Below are 17,940 nucleotides of genomic sequence, written 5' to 3'. Positions count from 1 at the left end.
GCCAGTCTATGTCTTTTGGCTGGAACATTTAATCCATTTACATTTAAGGTAATTATCAATAGGTATGTTCCTGTTGTCATTTTCTTAATTGTTTTGGCTTGTTTTTGTAGGTCTTTTTTTCTTCCCCTCCTCTTTTGTTCTCTTCCTTTGTGTTTCCCACCTAGAGAAGTTCCTTTAACATTTGTTATAAAGCTAGTTTGGTGGTGCTAAATTCTTTTAGCTTTTGCTTGTCTATAAAGCTTTTGGTTTCTCCGTCAAATCTGAATGAGAGCCTTGCTGAGTAGAGTATTCATGGTTGTAGATTTTTCCCATCCATCACTTTAAATATGTCATGTCATTCCCTTCTGGCCTGCAGAGTTTCTGCTGGAAACCTTATGGGGATTCCCTTGTTAGTTATTTGTTACTTTTTCCTTGTTGCTTTTAATATTTTTTCTTTGTATTTAATTTTTGTTAGTTTGATTATATGTGTCTCAGCGTGTTCCTCCTTAGGTTTATCCTGTATGGGACTCTCTGCACTTCCTGGACTTGGGTGACTATTTCATTTCTTATGTTAGGGAAGTTTTTGATTACAGTCTCTTCAAATATTTTCTCAGGCCCTTTCTCTTTTTCTTCTTCTGGGACCCCTACAATTCAAATGTTGCTGCCAGAGGTCTCTGAGACTGTCCTCATTTCTTTTCATTCTTTTTTCTTTATTCTGTTCTGTGACAGAGATTTCCACCATTCTGTCTTCCAGGTCACTTATCCATTCTTCTGCCTCAGTTATTCACTATTGATTCCTGCTAGTGCATTTTTCACTTCAGTTAATGTATTGTTCATCTCTGTTTGTTCTTTAGTTCTTCTACGCCTTTGTTAAACATTTCTTGTATCTTCTCGATCCATGCCTCCTTTCTTTTACAAGATCTTGAGTCATCTTTACTATCATTACTCTGAATTCTTTTTCAGGTAGATTGCCTATCTCCTCTTCATTTAGTGGTTCTCGTAGGTTTTTATCTTTCTCCTTTGTCTGTGACATATTTCTTTGTCAAATTGACTGTGTTTGTGGTTTCCTTTCTGTAGGCTGCAGGATCATAGTTCCTCTTGTTTCTGCTGTCTGCCCCTGGTGCGTGAGGTTGATCCAGAGGCTTGTGCTATTATCCCCTTGATAGGGGTTTTGATTGGTGTTGTGGTGACAAGAGCCTGCCCTGGATATTGAGTGGGGCCTGCCCTTTGCTCTGTGGTTGTCACTGCCCTGTCAGGGGTGGGGTCTCCCCCCTTCTTGTTGGAGTAGAGGCCCCCAGTGCTGTTTCTTAGCTGTGTTTGTGGTCTGTGATGCAAGGTAGGTGGGATTGGAGCACTCCCACTGGGAGAAAAGCCACCGAGTGTTCCTCCTCTGGATCTGTTCACCTGTGAATGTGCTCTATTGCATCTCCTTTTGCCTGTTGTGCAGGCTTACAAAGTACACCATTGTTGGCACTGCTCTTGGTCCCACCTTAACTGTGGGTATGCTGGCGATTGGCTCTGGTGGTGACTCTCAGACGTTGTTTTCACCAGGCCACCAGTGCAGATCCACTGAGGTCAGGTCCCGGGACTGCAGTGATCATGTACCTGAACCCACTGTGGGAACTATGGAGGCAGCTCATACTCTGGCTTTGCCCAACCCTCTTGTGAACGTGCCCACAAACCCCACAGCTGCTAAAGCCAGACCTGCCACAGCTGCAGGAGCACTTTTCCTTTTAGATGTTTTGTAGGCACTGAATTTGGGAAGCTATCAGCGTAGGTGTAACTCTGCGGTTTGCACAGCTGTGAGGAGAGATTTCAGTTCTTCTTCCTTAGTCACATGGCCCCTGGGGCTCAGCTGTGGTTTCATCCCCACCTCTGGGTGTGTTTCGTCCACCAGAGTCTGCTCCAGAGGTTGCTGGAGCACATGAGCCCATCCGGTAGAAAGCGCAGAGGAGGTGATCAGGGCAAGCAGGTCACCCAGGTGGGAGGGTGCTGGAGTAGCGATTGGAAAGCTCAAGCCCTTCAGGCAGTGATCATGGGGAGTGGGCTACCCTGGTGGGAGGGTCCTGGGGTAGGGATTGTAACACAGGTGGGGATTAGGGCGAGTATGTAGCCAGGCTGGCAGGGGCGTGGTGGAGGAGGTGATGGCAGGGGTGCACGAACCAGCTCTGGTGGGAGCCCTCCATAGTGCCCATGGAGGCAGGGGCTGATGCATTAGAAGAGAGCCTGCAATGGCGGCCCCACCCTTTGTGAGTTACTCAACCAAGGTGCTTCGCTTCTGTGGTGCTCCAGGCTTCCTCCACGAGCATTCCGGGTTGAAAAGCACCACACTACTATCCCCTCAGGCTGTGTCCTCATAGCCAACAGCAGTCCCCTCCCCAGGTCTGCTCTCCAAACCCCACATTCCAGCACCCAGCCCCCGTGCACACCAGTGGACTCCCATCTCAGGGCAGGGCTGGGGCTCACAGGGCTGTGTAGGTCTAACTTTGTCTTGCCTGCTACAGACTGGTTGCTGGGTTCTCCTCCCAGACCCCGAGGCTCCCCTTTTGTCCCAGCTGATCTCCCCACCAGTGAGGGGGCTTTCCCAGGTGTGGGACTTTTCCTCACCTTCAGCTCCCCACCAGGGGGGCAGGTTCTGTCTTGCTTCCTCTCCTCTTGCTTTTCCCTTCTTCTTTCTTTCATCCTACCCGGTTACATGGGAATCCTTCTTGTCCTTTTAGGTGTCAGAGGTCCTCTGCTCATGTTCAGCAGGTGCTCTGTGAGAATTGTTCCATTTGTAGATGTATTCTTGATGTGTTTGTTGGGAGAGATGAACTCACATCCTCTTACTCCTCCGCCATCTTGGAAAGTCTGCTATATACCAGGCATTGTCCATGACACTTGGGAACCAACAGCAATCCAAACAGACAATGATGCTCGCCCATGTGGACCTTGTATTGTCTCCAGGGTCTGAAGCTCCGGGGGGGAGGTTGGAGATGGCTGCTAGCCTGCTGGCCTAGAAACTGGGGCCCCCAGTCTTCACTTCACTTTGCCTCCCTGGGACCATGCAGCTTAAACTACCAGTTCCCTACCCACTCCCTCTTTTGCCCATTTTTAAATTGAGTTGTTCATTTACTTATTGTTGGGTTTGAAGAGTTCTTTATAGTTTGTATAACAGTCCTTTATCAGATGTGTCTTTTGCAAATATTTTCTCCAAATCTGTGGCTTGTCTTCTCATTTTCCTGATGTTGTTTTTTGCAGAGTAGAACTTTTAATTATAATGAAATCCAGCTTATCAATTATTTCTTTCAGATCATACCTTTGTGTTGTAGCCAAAAAGTCATTGCCAAACTCTAGGTCATCTAGACTTTCTCTTATGTTATCCTCTAGAAGTTTTACACATTTGCATTTTACATATAGGTCTATGATCTATTTTGGGTTAATTTTTGTGACAGGTATAAGGTCTAATGAAGGGTGTAAGGTGTCTAAATTCTTTCTTTCTTTCTTTCTTTCTTTTTGTATGTGGATGTTCATTTGTTCCAGCACCATTTGTTGAAAGACTATCTTTTCTCCAGTGTCTTTATGCCTTTGTCAAAAGCCAGTTGAATGTGGTTCTATTACTGGGCTCTCCATTCTGTTCCATTGATCTATTTGTCTATTCTTTCACTAATCCCACACTGTCTTGATTATGTAACTTTATAGTAAGTCTTGAAGTCCTATGGTGTCAGTTATCTGACTTAGTTCTTCTCCTTCATAATTATGTTGGCTATTCTGGGTTTTTTGTCTTTTCATATAAACTTTAGAATCAGTTTGTCTATATTCGCAAAACCTGATTGGGTTTTGATTGTGATTATATTGAGTCTATAGATCAAGTTGGGAAGAACTGACATCTTGATAATATTGAGTCTTTCTATCCATGAACATGGAACATCTCTCCATTTATTTAGTTCTTTGATTTCTTCTATCAGAGTTTGTAGTTTTCCTTGTATAGATCTTGTACACATTTTGTTAGATTTATCTCTAAATAATTCATTTTTGGGAGTTAATATAAATCGTATTGTATCTTTAATTTCAAATTCCTCTTACTCATTGCTAGTATATAGGAAAGTGACTGACTTTTACATATTAAACTTGTGTCCTGTTACCTTGCTATAATTGCTTATTAGATACAGGAGGTTTTTTGTCAATTACTTATATAAACAATCATAGACAATCACATAATCTGTGAACAAAGAGTTTTATTTGCTCCTTCCCAATAATTATACCATTTATCTTCTTTTCTTGTCTTATTGCTAGGAATTATTAAGCTAGGACTTGTCTTATTAAGCTAGCTTTTGTTGTCTTATTAAACTAGGACTTCCAGTATGATGTTGAAAAGGAATGGTGAGAGAGAACTTCCCTGTTTTTTATTTTAGTGGGAGATCCTCTAGTTTCTCACTATTAAGTATAACATTAGCTGCAGGTTTTTGTAGCTGTCCTTTATCAAGTTGAAGAAGTTCCTCTCTATTTCTAGTTTACTGAGAGTTTTTGTTAGAAATGGATAATGAATTTTGTCAAATGCATTTTCTGCATCTATTGATATAATTATGTAATATTTCTTCTATAGGCTGTTGATGTGATGGATTACATTAACTGATTTCCAGTGTTGAATCGGCCTTGCATACCTGGGACAATCCTACTTGGTTGTGGTGTGTAATTCTTTTTATGCATTGTTGGATTCAATTTGCTAATATTTTGTTGAGAATTTTTGCATCAATGTTCATGAGAGATATTGGTTTGTAGTTTTCTTTTCTTATAATCTTTGTCTGTTTTTTGTATTAGGGTAATGCCGGCTTCATAGAATGAGTTAAGAGATATTTCCTCTACTTCTATCTTCTGGAAGAAATTGTAGAAAATTGGTATAATTTCTTCCTTAAATGTTTTGTAGACTTTACCAGTGAACTCATTTAGACCTGGTACATTTTGCATTAGGTGTTTATTATTTATTGATTTAATTTCTTTAATACATATAGATTTATTCAGATTGTCTATTTCTTTTTTTTTTTTGAGAGTGAATACTTTAATTATTTATTTATTTATTTTTATTGACGTATAGTTGATTTACAATGATGTGCCAATCTCTGTTGTGCAGCAAAGTGACTCAGTTATACACATATATACATTCTTTTTTATATTCTCTTCCATTATGGTTTATCATAGGATATTGAGTATAGTTCCCTGTGCTATACATTAGGACCTTGTTTTTTATCCATTCTGTATATAATAGTTTGCATGTACTGACCCCAAACTCCCAGTCCATCCCTCTCCTCACTCCCACTCCCAATTGTCTATTTCTTCTTGTGTGAGGTTTTACAGTTTGTGCCTTTCAAGGAATTGGTCCATTTCATCTAGGTTATCAAATTTAAGGGCATAGGATTGTTCATAATGTTCTTTTATTATCCTTTGTGCATAGGACCTATAGTAATGTCTCTTCTTTCATTTCTTTTTATCCTTTTTTTAAATTAAAAAAAATTTAAATCTGGCTCTCTTATTCAATATCACTTTTAATTTTATCTTATATATTTTATATTCCTATATACAAAAACCACAGGCATAAGAAACACTGAATATATCAGAAAGTGATCTTGAAACTCATATATTTATTTACAACTTTACTGTTATTATTTTCTATTAGAAGACTTCAAATGTCTTAGATAGCAAGTAAAAAATAAATGATAAAATGTAATAATAGTGCTAGCAGAAAAAAGGATAATCTGACCTTTAGTCTTAAGGTGAAAATATGAAAAATGGAGAGAGAGAAATGGAACTTTAAGGAAAAGAAATTTTAAAGCAGAATTGAAGAAGAATAAAACTAAATAGTTTTAAGAAACTGGAAAAAAGAATGAAGGAAAATTATTTGATATAAATAAAATGAGAACTGAGATAAGTCAGACAGAGAAAGACAAACACTGCATGTCACCACCTATATGTGGAATCTCCAAAATAAAACAAATGAATGAATATAACAAAACAGAAACAGACTCACAGATGGTAACTAGTGGTTACCAGTGGGGAGTTATTCTTTCATTTCTGATATCAGTAACTTGTATGTTCTCTCTCTTGCTCTCTTTTTTTTTTTTCAGTTAGCCTAGTAGAGGCTTATTGATTTTGTTGATCTTTTGTTTTGTTGATTTTCTCTATTGATTTCCTGTTTTCAATTTCATTGATTTCTGCTCTAATTTTTTACTGTTTTTTTATTCTTCTTATTTTGAATTTAATTTTCTCTTTTTTTTTTCTAATTTCCTAGAGAGGATACTTGGATTATTAATTATAGATTTTTCTTTTATTAATATATGCACTAAATGCTGTAAATTTTCTTTTCAGCACTTCTCTTGCTGCATTCCAAATTTTTGTGTTTTATTTTCATTTTCATGTATTTAAAACTATATTTAAATTCCTTTTGAGAGTTTTTTCTTTGAGCCATGTGATATTTAGAAGTATGTTATTCAATCTCTAAGTACTTTTAGACTTCCAGCTATCTTTCTGTTTTTGATTTCTAAGTTTAATTCTGTTGAGGTCAGAAAACAGGCATTATATAATTTTTATTATTTTTAATTTTTTAAGCTCTGCTTTATGGCCAGAATGTGGTCTATTTTGGTGAATGTTCTGTGTGAACTTGAGAAGAATAAGTATTCTGCTGTTATTGAATTAAATAGTCTAGATATCAATTATATCTAATTGATTGATGATGTTGAGTTCAACTATGTCCTTACTGATTTTCTGCTTGCTGGATCTGTCCACTTTTGATAGAGGGGTGTTAAAACCTCCACCTATAATAATGGATTTGTCTAACTCTCCTTGCAGCTCTGTCAGTTTTTGCTTTGTGTATTTTGATGTTCTGTTGTTAGGTGCATACACATTAAAGACTGTTGTCTTTTTGGAGAATTGACTCCTTTATCATTATGTAATTTCCCTCTTTGTCTCTGATAAAGGGATGATTTAGTGGGAAATTCTCAGTCATTAGGTTTTGAATGTTCCCTTTTCTCTTTCTTCTCCCCCTGGTATTCCCATGATGCATATGCTACACCTGTTGTAGTTGTTCCACAGTTCTAGGATATTCTGTTCCATTTTCTTCAGTCTTTTTTCTCTTTGCTTTTCAATTTTGGAAGTTTCCATTGATATATCCTCAGACACAGAGATTCTTTCCTCAGCCATATCCAGTTTACTAATGTGGCCATCAAAGCATTTTTCATTTCTGTTACAATGCTTTTGATCTCTGGTATTTTAAAAATTCTTTCTTACAATTTCCATCTCTCTGCTTATATTGCCTATCTGTTCTTATATGTTGTCTACTTTTCCATTAGAGCCTGTAGCATATTAATCTTAGTTGTTTTAAATTCCTGGTCTGTTAATTCCAACTTCCCTGATATTTACTGTGAAAATCTTGCAAGCTCCTGGAGGTAAAACTCACAAAATTGTGGAGGACCTCCAAGACTGGGTTTTCTTGGCTTTTTTATCTTTCAGACTTGTCCACACTGAACTTCCAGCAATTTGTCAGTTACAGTTTAAATTTTCCTACCCAGGTATTGGTTCCCAAAGAGGTTTCTTCTCAGTTAAGCTGTGACTCCCTGTATTTGCTTGTCTGTCTCTCTAAACTGGGGGGGGGGGGGGGGGGGCTTTGGTTTGCCCTGTGACCGCATTTCTCTGAGAGATCTAAGACGAGTTGTTGCTTTGTTAGTTTGTTCAGCTTTTTACTTGTCATTGGAATGTAGTGACAACTTTGAACCCCCTTACATGCTGGACCAGAAACTAGAAATCTAAAATTTCTTTTAAAAATATACATTTGTTTGCATTAAAAAGTGAGTCTGAATATAAGGACAACATTACTTAGTAAAATAGTACAATTGATATTATAGTAGCTTGAGTTTGGGAAACACTTCTGTGGCCCATGGCAGGTGGGGACAGAAACTGTCTTTGTTTATTTCAGCTCTTTGGCCTAATAACCACTCCTGGATGCATATGCAGTGCCTTAAGCACACAAAATCCACATGCGTGCTCCGGTGGCCATCTGTCTTTGAAACAAAAGGTGTGCGGAGCAGAAAGCCCCTGCCCCATCAGCTATGATTTATGAGCTCCTGAGTTTGGAGGAGCGGCTGGTCCAGTCTGTGCTGACTCAGCACTCTGAGGGCAGCCTGTCCTGATGTTCTAGCCTCCCCTGGAGGAACATGTGACTATGTAGTCACTGCCCAGACCTGGAGTCCCAAGAATGTTCTGCTTTGGACTCCTTGTCCACTTCACCATCAGGATTTCCCCTTTTCCCTCCTCTCTCTGCAGAAGGCAGACTCCCTTCCCAGCCCATCCCACATAGCCTTCCTACCTCTTCTCAGCTGGGCTGGTCTGACCTGCCTTGGGTCTCCCTCTCTACAATTGTGAGGCTCATCTGAGCACCCTGTTCATTATTCACTTCTCTTTTGGTGCCTTTGCCCATTATACCTCCCCTCACTTTGCAGGCAGTTCTATCCTAGAAGGGTGGAAGAAAAGGAGGACCCAGAATCAAAAGACCCAGGTTCAAGTTCTCACTCTTTGCTAAAAGTGTGCACGTGTGTGTGTGTGTGTGTGTGTGTGTGTGTGTGTAGGAGAGAGAGAGAAACAATGAATTTGAGCAAGTAATAAACATCCCCGAATCTATTTCCTGTGAGTGATCCTCTGGATTAGTAGGCTATCCTGAATCAAATGCCCTTTATCCTATTAACACCCTGATCTTGCATTGTATACTTTTGAAGAATGGCAGTTCCTATGCTCACCTCTTACCCAGGAAGCTGAGGGGCGTGAATACTTCTTCTACCTTCTGTCTATCTCCCATCCCAGCCAGGGGACAGGTAGCTGATGTAAGCTCAGTAAGCTTCTCCCTCCTATGACCTTGCCGATTGGCAAAAGTTGGAGTGACCATCTGGAGGTCAGAACCCTGCCCAACCTGGTAGGGAGTGTGGGCCAGACAGATCCTGCTGCATGACCTTGATTCCCACCCACCCCAAAGCCGGGTCTTCCAACCTCCCACTGATTCTTTGAATCCCTGATATCCTTTCATCACATTCCTTTTTGCCTAAGAGAGCCAATCTGTTTCTGTTTTTTGTGACAGTCTAACTGGCACAGCCCCTGCCTGTAAAACAAGAATAATAATGTCTAGGCAATAGGGACTTCGTGTTGATTAAATGAGAAGATATGCCAACACTCCTAGCTTGGTACCTGGAACGCAAAAATTAAGTTTACAGAAAGCTTCCTGTGTGTCAAGCCCTCAGATGAGCAATATACAACCTTAGCTCATGGAATCCTCACAACGACACCATCAAAGTATTACCATCTGCTGATGCAGAAACTGAGGCACAGGGACATTATTAGAAATCTTTATCAATGCTCCTCTTCCCTCATTTCTATGTCCTCCTGCCCAACTCAGCTTCGAGGGCTATCAATCAGTGTGGATTTGGAAGTAAAACCAAAGGCAGGTGTAGGGACCATGAATCCAGGGCACAGCCCTCAGGGTGAGGTCCCATGGGCATCACCTCTACTAAATCTGAGGGTAGTACCTCTTGTCTGCTGAGTGGAGCCATACCCTCCTCGTCCTCTTGCCGTGAAAAAACTCCTTGACTCTAGGCCATGGGCCGGGCGAAAACTCAGCCCAGGGAGGAGGCCGCCATTGTTTTGGGGCTCACAGGCTGTGAGCCTCTTGAAAATGTGACTCAGGTGAGAGAACAAAGGCCAAAATGATTCACAAAGTATGAATCAACTGGAGCAAGGTCCCTGCAACAATATTGGGGGTTGAGGGGTTGTTTCCATGGGAGAGAGTTGGAGTGGAGGAGGGAATGGGTGGGGAGGGATCCAGGGAGAGGCTGGGCCACGTGAGGCCACAGCCTCTGCTCAGACCCCAGTCAACCATCCTCTGAGAGGCCCCAGCTCAATTCTGCAACATCCCCGGGGTCTGGGGAAGCTCCTCCAGCAGTACCAGGGCCCTGAAAATTCTGGTAGTTTTGTGGCATCTGTCTTCATACCAGCCAGAACTTCTCAGCTGTGACAGTCAACTTAAAACCACGTTTTAAAAGATGAATTCACAAGCCTGGCAACTGTGCAGGCTGTGGGGTGGGGGGGGGAACTGGCATCAGGCACAACAGATCTAGATGCTCAAACTGTGTCCCCGGGACCCTTGTCTTTCCCACAACTTGGCTTTGCTTCTCTCTGTTGGCTTCCTTCCCCTCGCCCCCAGTGATGGCAAACATAGCCCCCAGCAGCTCCAGGCCTGTTTTCTCCAGCCTAGCAGTCACAGCTGAAAGAGAGCCCTTCTCCACTGGGTCCCAAAGCACGGATGGCCCTGCTTTCCCTGCCCAGGAGAGAGGGGGCTGGGAGTCAGCCCCACCCAAACTGTGGGGACTCAGCCTTCTGGCTTTGGGGTGAGAGCCTTTCCACCCGCCTGGCTTCCTGGCTCAGCTCTCTTACCTGTGTCCCGCTGGACTCTGCCAGAATCTGGAGAAAGGGAGAAGGAAGGCAGAAGACCTATGTTAGATTTTACTCCAGAAGCCTCTCCGTGCATCCTGAGGATCAAGCCTGTCTCTGTTCTCTTTGTACCTCTTCCCCTCGCCCCCAGTGACTTGCACATAGTAGATGCTCAGAAAAATGAATTTGATGGTAGAATATTGAGAGAAAAAAGCAAAAGAAGGCAGTCCCTGCCATCCAACTTCCAGCCCCTTCTAGTCAGAGCAGGGTGGACATTCATCTCTCAGTCCCAGAGCCCTGCATTCTCTTGGACGAGACTGTCATTGTGGCCACTTCCCTGCCTGACTCGTTTGGTTGGACGCTATGGAATGGGGGGAGGCAGAAGATGGAGGGGATCTGGCGCTGCTCTGTCCCAAGGATCTGAGAGCAGAGGGTCGTGCTGTTCAGGGTCAAGTCCAAGGCACTCCACGCCCTCCCCCTGAGTGAGGCTCTGGGGCCTGGGACCGGCTGTGAATGTTAATTGGGCACAGCTTAATTTTATGTGACTCTGTTAATGCCGCTGTAATAATCCATAGCACAGAATGTGCATCGGATGCAAGTTTACTGTGTAAGAGCTATATCGTAATCATATTAACTGAAGTTTCAGAGCAGAGGGGTTTGCCTTTCAAGCCACGTTTTATTACATTTCATTAGCACCATGTTAATGGCAGCACAATAGCAGAAACTCTGGACATTAAAACAATTTTCTGATGGCTCAACTACATTTTCTGTGCTGTTAACTCGAATGCTAGCCTGGTTAGTCAGGATTTCTCTGCTGGTTAAAGAAGCCTTCTCTCTTTGTGTCTGCAGAAATTCCTGAAGCAGCAGACAAACTCAGGTTACAACATTTAGACGAATGTTACCAAGATAATAGTTTTTCTGGCTTTCAAAGAATCTTGGTCTAGAGGCAGGGTTGGTCCTAGGCCCAGAATGGTGCTTGCCTCACTGCCTTCTTTCCTTCCTTTCCTGACTATTCCAAAATGGATTTGAAGTGGCTTATAAAATATATACTACAACAGGGTGAAAATAAATAAGATCAGTATAAAGGGAAGCTTGAATTCAAACACTGACTCCATCACTTCCTAACTCCGTGATCCCAGATGTGACTTTCCCTCTGAGCCGCAGTTTCCTCATCTATAAAATGATATCAGGGTCCACTCCAGGGCTGCTGTGAAAGTTACGTGGAAGGTGCTTGGGTGGCCTGTGCAGCTGCGGGCAGAGAAGATGGAGAGGAAGCTGGGCTCGGGCAAGTCTGCAAGGTCCGTGGTAGGACCCAGCTCTATCCTCGGGGAGGCGGAGGACCACTGGGGGGCTGTGAGCAGAACAGAGAGGGCCCTGGTATGACTTACACTGTGAGAAAGGTCTCTGGTTGTCACGTGGAGAGTAGACACTGTGAGAAAGGTCTCTGGTTGTCACGTGGAGAGTAGACTAAAGGGGGCGGTGGGGGGGAGCCGGACCAGTGTGGAGGCTATCGTAAGAGCTGGACTAGTGACGTGGTCACGGGTCCGTTTTGGAGCGGAAGCCAACAGCGTTTGCTGAGAGATGGGGATTCGAGAGAAAGGCAGAAGCCAAGGGTGGGTTAAGGGGTAGACGGGCATATTAAGGGCTCACCCTCCCAGGCCCCAGCGTAGCCCTGAGGCCAGCCTTTCTGCCCCCTGATCCAGCGCTCACCCCCTCTGCCCCGCTGTCCGCTTTCTTATCCAGATGGATTCAATCTCAGCTTCTGAAGAGCGGGTCCTGAATCACGCCAGACATGCAAGAGGACAGGATACAGCAGTGAAATCTCACGTGGACTGGGGGAATCCAGCTGACTAATATCATGAGCTTGTGTATTGTTTTTCATACGCTTTAAAGCGCTCTCACGTAGCTTACCATGCTTTGCTTCCCACGCCAACCCTGCACATTACAAAAAGCATTAAATTATCCTCTTTCACAGATAAGCAAACAAATCTGGAGAGGACAAGTGACACATCCAAGGACATATACTCAGCTGTTACCATGCGAGGACCAGTGAAATCACCACATGAAAACTTTGGGTTCCTATTGAAGAAAGGCGTCAGATAAATCCAAGACATTCCGATTTCATGAAAAAAAAAATATTTTTGTAAAATCGAATAATAAAGTTTAAAATGTTTTAATTTAAAACATGTAAGTTTAAAATGTAATAAACGTAATTATTCCCTCACCATTTGTCTAATGATTTGGGGATAAAATGTGCTAGATAAGAAACAGAATGGAATCCATGTTTGATCTCCTCTTGTAAAACCCTGTATTATACATAGATTTTCTCAGTTAATCGCAGTAAGGACCCCAAGAATAAGCACCATTATCCTCATGTTACTGTGACAGTCACGGAGGTGCTTTTGGCCCTCAAATAGCTTGTATTCTGTAGATGCCTGAATGTTGCACTCAGTGGAGTACTTGTCATAAAAAACAGCCGGGAAGCGGTTTGTACCATCCATTCAGAGGGATATCACGGCAGGGCTACTTCTCCAGTAAGCCTTCTAATGTCTGCCATAAACACGGATGTCAAAACATATTACCCTCTGGGGAGGCCACAACCATCCCAAGATTGCATGATAAAATGACTGAAACAGAAAAATACAGCTCTTGGATTGACGACGGAAAGCCAGAGGTTTTCATCTGGGGCGGAGCTGTGTATCAGGTAACCTTCGGCGGCGAGAGGAGGCGGCCAGCTCTCCCGGGGGTCCCCAGGGGACCCTGTAGGGGGCAGTGGGCCTGGCCTGCGGCTGGGAATCCATCCCGATTGTCAAGGCCCTGTCTTGTTAGTCAAGCAAACAGGCGATGTCACAGTAGATGATGCTCGTGTCAAAGAGAATATCCCGGCTGAAAATACATCTGAGATTGAAAAATCTTTCACCTCAGAAAATGGAGTGGTTTTGAGAAACAGCTGCTCTGGAGAGGGTCGGCAGGCAGGTGTGGATGTAAATTTTCCTCTGTTAATGACACACGGGCAGGCGGCCTTCAGTGGCCACGAGACAGGGCTTCTGGAAAGACACCCCAGACTCTGCACTCACAGAACAGTCTGGAAACCCCCCAGTGAGAGAGAGAGTAGGCCAAGGACAAAATGTGTAAATTCGAGGGTGCAAACCGGTTACCTTCAGATCAAATGTGGCCCACAGATGTGTTTTTCTGGTTGACTAGCTTAGTGTTTAAAAAAATATTTAAATTGTGAATTAAAAAGAAATTGCAAATAAAGCCCCCAAATTTTGGCTTTTCTGGAAAGATTGGAAGATCTGGCAATTCTGGGCCCATTTTCCAACTTGAAGAGGTGGCTAAGCTGAGAAGCAGCTGCCTCCGTTTCGATGAAGAATGAGCTCTCCAGCTGCCTCTGTTCTTTAAATTTTCCATTTATTTAAATTACCTGCCTGGCCCTGTCGGCATTCACGTTTGCAGTCCTGATGTAATGTGGAGACCCGATCCCAAGTTCTTTAAAGGAGCCCCCAGTGCCCCTTCCTTTGGCAGTTTCTTCCTCCCGGCCCCCACTACCACCAAGGCAAACCCCTGAGGGTCAGCTTTTCTTCTCGACAGAAAAAACTTCCTCCCACCCTCCACTCCCCTCCACTCCCCACCCGCTTCCCACCCCTGCCCCGTGGTTTTATAAACAAGAATACAATTTTTCAAGTGTCCTCATAAGTAGATCAGAGATTTCCCATTTGTTTCCCTTCCTAGCTGGTCCTGAATGAGAAGGAACAGTTTCAAAATTTAAAGAGAAGCCATTTCACATTTATTTTGAAGCTGCAGATGTGGGAGAAGATCCCCCGCCCCGCTTCCCCCAGTTCATTCTGCCTATTTTGTTCTTCTACTAGCAAGAAAGGGTAGAATGTTAATAATATCTCCCTGGAATGACTTTCTTCATGAATGAATTATTTCTCATTTACAAAGGTTTGGGAGATGCTTTTTTTCCTTCTATTTTTTTTTTTGCTGTGGAAAATGATGACTGTTTTCATTGCTAGACACATCACTGTCAGAATTCATGAAGCTGATGGTCAGGCCTTCTTTCCCACGGAGTCCCTCTCCAGCAAGCAGCTCAGCTTGTCGCGTCCCTGAAATAGCGGCTCTTGTCAAGGCGTGTATAGGGATGTCACAGTCATGCTGGCAAATGGCAGGTGACTGCCGTGGTTGCACTGCTGGCACAGAATAAAGGCAGATGAAAGGCTGTGGAGGGCTGGCTCTCTCTCTCGTTTAATCCTCACGAACACCTTTTATGAGGAGGTATGATTATCATTTTTACAGATGAAGAAACAGAAGCTCAGAGAAGTTCAGCCACTTTCTCGAGGTCACTCAGCCATGTAAATGACTGAACTGGTATTTGAATCTGACTCTGCCGACTCCCAACACTTTGATCACCAGACGGGGCTGCCATTCCTGTGTTCTCTTGGGGATTTCACCCAGGGGTGTGGCTCACGTGAGGGATGGGGGATGATTTCTGAGGTGTGTGGACACAGGATTGTGCCAGGGCAAAGCCAGCAGTGGCGATCTTTCAGGAGCCGTGCCAACCCTTGAAAGTATCAGTGGGTTTGCGCCCCTGCAGCACCTGCAGCCTGCCTGGCACCTCCTAAATGTCACCCCATCTAAGCCTTAGGACACCCCTTTGAGAGGGGTATTGTTCGCGTCCGCTTTATAAATGCAAAAATGATGCTGTGCATTAGCTCCAGAACGTTTTCATCACCCGTTTCCAAGTTTGTGCCCTTTAACAAGAGCTCCCCAATTCCCCCACCTCCACCCCTGGTAACCACTGTGTTCCCTGTTCCCATGAGTTTGGCTTTTTCAGATTCCACATAAAAGTGAAATCATACCTTGTTTGTCTTTCCCTGTCTGACTTACCTTACTAAGAACTTAGGGTGATCACCACATAAGCAAAAGAAAGCATAATTATGTGACATGATAGAGGGGTTACCTAACGCCATCGTGGTGATCACAATGCAATATATAAATGTACCAAATCAACATGTTGTACACCTGAAACTTACATGGTGTTATATGTCAACTATATCTTAATTAAAATAATCATTAAAAATAATTATTTTTTAAAAACATAAAAACTGAGGCTCACAGAGTTTTTGTGACATGCCAAGGATTGAATAACCTAGAAAGGGAATTTGAACTCAGGCCTGCCTGTTTCCAAGAACCACTGTCCTTTGCTTCCTCTTTACTGAGAACTTCTGAGGGCACCTGTTCCAAAGTGAGCATTCATGTCCCTGGGGGTACATGAAATCATTTCAGGAATTCATGGACAAACCTTTTTTATTTTAATGGCATGGACTTATCATAATCTGTGCTAGAAAAAATATTTTAAAAAGAAACCAAACCTACAGTTTTATAACGATTATTGTTTAAGCTAAGGCCAAAATTACTTAAGTAGAATAAGTGAATTGATTAAAAAATTATGTAGATAACAGGAGAGGTGGTACTCAGAAATGGCAAGAATTGTCAAAACGGTTTGTGGATGTCTGAAGCTTGGAAACACCGAATAATCATCCCATGACATTAAAGAATGGGATTTCCTGTACAAACGCCTACGTAGTAAGGCCATAGAGGACATGCTTGGGGGGGCGTCTCCCAGCTCGCTGTGTAATTACCTCTTCTCTGATAACTGTTCCCTCCCCACCCTAAAGCATTTTACAGTGAGAGAAGCCATGTTCATATAGCATGGCCACAACCCACAGGCCACAGTTGGTGGTTGGTCCACAGTGGCCAGTGCTAGCTGGGCCAATCGGTTGCTTCCCAACAAAAACAGGCTGGTATAAGAGCTGGCAGCCTTAGTTGGAGTGCTCTGTTGAAAGGAGGCTGTAGGAATTCAGGAGCTGTTGGTAACCACCATTCTGTCTTGTGGACAAGAAAGCAGAGTTGGCCACTCTGTTGGGTGAAAAAAGAGTGGAGTAGGCATGCCAAGAGAAACAGAGATGAGATGCGGAGAGAGAGGCCCCCTTTCCCCCTACCAGTCTCCAGTCCCTGGCTCTGTGCTGTCCTCAAAACCTAGTGGGCTCTGTAAGGCACTCCTGTGTTCTTCCCATTATTTCTCCTTCTTGCCAGTGACAGCTCCAGTGAGGATCAGTAACTGCACCCAGAAGAGTTGGAACCTACACAAGGTGCCCCAAGACTAGTGTGACTGCTAAGCACTCACCTTTGTCAGTGCCCTTTCCTCACCTTCATGCCCTCCCTGGGTGCCAGGAGAGGCAGCGGAGCACACACTCCACCTCCTGGCGTGGACCCTTAAAGATGAGACAGGTCTGATCTGCTTCTCAACATGCCACTTAGGGCCAGTCAACACAGCCCCATCTGGAGGTCTGGAGATCTCCATGTGCACCTACCGTCAGTCAGGAGGTGTGGATGTCTCTGTTCCTCTGGGGGTGAAGAAGGGCAGCCTCTGTAATGAGGGGAGACAGGTCATTAAACTTCTCACAACAGCACTTCTTTGCAAAGAAAATGGTTCTGTAACTGAGCCCCCAATTGCTTGGGCTTGCTCTCACTGGTCCTCTTCCTCAGGAAGGAACGCATTTCTGGCAGAGGTACAGGATATGCCCCCAGGGAACCTGGAGCCCAATCTTTTTTTTTTTTTTTTTTAACATCTTTATTGGAGTACAATTGCTTTACAATGTTGTGTTAGTTTCTGCTGTATAACAAAGTGAATCAGCTATATGTATACATATATCCCCATATCCCCTCCCTCTTGCGCCTCCCTCCCACCCTCCCTATCCCACCCCTCTAGGTGATCACAAAACACTGAGCTGATCTCCCTGTGCTATGCAGCTGCTTCCCACTTGCTATCTATTTTACATTTGGTAGTGTATATATGTCAATGTTACTCTCTCACTTCGTCCCAGCTTACTCTTCCCCCTCCCCGTGTCCTCAAGTCCATTCTCTATGTCTGCATCTTTATTCCTGTCCTGCCCCTAGGTTCATCAGAACCATTTTTTTTTAGATTCCATATATATGTCTTAGCATACGGTATTTTTCTCTTTCTGACTTACTTCATTCTGTATGACAGACTCTAGGTCCATCCACCTCACGACAAATAACTCAATTTCATTTCTTTTTATGGCTGAGTAATATTCCATCATATATATGTGCCACATCTTCTTTATCCATTCATCTGTCGATGGACACTTAGGTTGCTTCCATATCCTGGCTATTGTAAATAGTGCTGCAATGAATATTGTGGTACATGACTCTTCTTGAATTATGGTTTTCTCAGGGTATATGCCCAGTAGTGGGATTGCTGGGTCATATGGTAGTTCTATTTTTAGTTTTTTAAGGAACCTCCATACTGTTCTCCATTGTGGCTGTATCAATTTACATTCCCACCAACAGTGCAAGAGGGTTCCCTTTTCTCCACACCCTCTCCAGCATTTATTGTTCATAGATTTTTTGATGATGGCCATTCTGACTGGTGTGAGGTGATACCTCATTGTAGTTTTGATTTGCATTTCTCTAATGATTAGTGACGTTGAGCAT

Source organism: Balaenoptera acutorostrata, chromosome 19 (assembly GCF_949987535.1).
Source record: "Balaenoptera acutorostrata chromosome 19, mBalAcu1.1, whole genome shotgun sequence".
NCBI lineage: Eukaryota > Metazoa > Chordata > Mammalia > Artiodactyla > Balaenopteridae > Balaenoptera > Balaenoptera acutorostrata.
This window is presented reverse-complemented; position numbering follows the sequence as displayed.